At 69.1% G+C, this 1477-nt stretch overlaps 1 pseudogene; it reads left to right on the plus strand.

Annotated features, from left to right (window-relative positions):
* Positions 1-79: 79 nt before the first annotated feature.
* LOC103903585 lies at positions 80-889 on the plus strand (annotated as a pseudogene).
* Positions 890-1477: the final 588 nt, after the last annotated feature.

Genomic DNA, 1477 nt, shown 5'->3' on the forward strand with positions numbered 1-1477 from the left:
ACCTCCGAGGTGAGCCCGCCCAGAACCGGTGGGGACGTCCCAGGGGGATCCCGGGGCCACCACAGGCCCCACGGCAGGCATGGGCCAGTCCCTCATCCCTTCTTCTCTCCCTGCAGCCAACCCCGAGAGCTTTGGGCTCTACTTTGTGCTGGGTGTCTGCTTCGGGCTGGTGCTGACCCTGTGCCTGCTGGTGCTGCGCCTCTCCTGCCAGCCTCCCACGCGCACCCCACCCCACCCAAGGGACCTCAGCGAGGACGAGGAGGATGAGGATGAGGATGAGGAAGAGGAGGACACTGTTGACCGTGCGGCATCTGAGTCACTGCTGCCAGTGACCGAGATCCCGCTGGAGAGCCATGGCCCTGGGGATGGAGCGCTGGCTGTCAATGTCTTTGCCTCAGCGGAGGAGCTGGAGCGGGCGCAGCGGCTGGAGGAGCGCGAGCGCATCATCCGCGAGATCTGGCGCAACGGGCAGCCCGACATCCTGGGCACTGGCACCGGCACCCTGGGCCGTGTCCACTACTACTGAGCCCCGGCACAGGGGCAGCTGCCCCGGCACTGTGCCCGGCTCCACTCAGTAGCTCAGCCGATAATGTGCCACCCCTGGGAGCTGCCTAGGACCCCGTCTGGGGCCAGGAGATGGGAGGACAGTGGGGCTGCTCACTGTCCCCGGGTTGCAGGAGCTGCCCCAGAGCATCTCTGCACCGCTGCCAGCTGGTCCCCCGGTGCCATGGGCACTCCCGGGGCCAGACTCGCCCCCGCCGCTGCGGGACACGATGCACTTTGAGCCATTGGTACGACTGCTGGCACCAGCCAAGCAGCCCCAGGACCCTGCGGGGACAAAGACAAGGACAGGGCAGATGTTGCCGGGCTCAGCTGCGGGCGCTAGCCCCGTTGGCTTGGTGCCTGTAGGTCATGGTCGGGCTGTACGTCTGTGTAAGCTGTGGGGTCCTGCCCCAGAAACATGGTGCTGTTATACACTACCTGGAGCCTGAGGGGGGCCCCCGCACGCCGAGGGGGGCCCTGCATGCTGGGGCAGCCAAGGCTGCAGCAGCTGGCACAAGCAGTGCTGGGAGTAGCCAGGGCCCTTTCCGGCACCGCCCGGCCCTGACCCAGCGCCCTCCCGGCGGGGCTGGGACTGGGGCGGATGTTTCCCCGCTGGGCTCTCAGCGCAGCAGGCGCTCCCCGGGGACGTGGGCTGCTCCCCGCAGGGCTGGACCACATCCTGCCCATGCTCCCAGCACCGGCCCAGCCCTGCGGGGTGAGGGGGCCCCTGATGCCCCCTCCCCAGCCCCCTTCCTAGCAGCTTGATAAAAATAGCTCCTTCCCAGACCGGTCCCCAGCACCAGCAGGATCCAGATGTTTTCCAGATGTTCTCCTGGCCCCATGCCGGTGGCTGGAGGCCAGGATGCGCTGGGGCTGGGCTCCCCCCCCCCCCCCCCCCCCCCCCCCCCCCCCCCCCCCCCCCCCCCCCCCCCCC

This window comes from Aptenodytes forsteri, unplaced genomic scaffold (assembly GCF_000699145.1).
Source record: "Aptenodytes forsteri isolate BGI_AS27 unplaced genomic scaffold, ASM69914v1 Scaffold7, whole genome shotgun sequence".
In the NCBI taxonomy this organism is placed as follows: Eukaryota; Metazoa; Chordata; class Aves; order Sphenisciformes; family Spheniscidae; genus Aptenodytes; species Aptenodytes forsteri.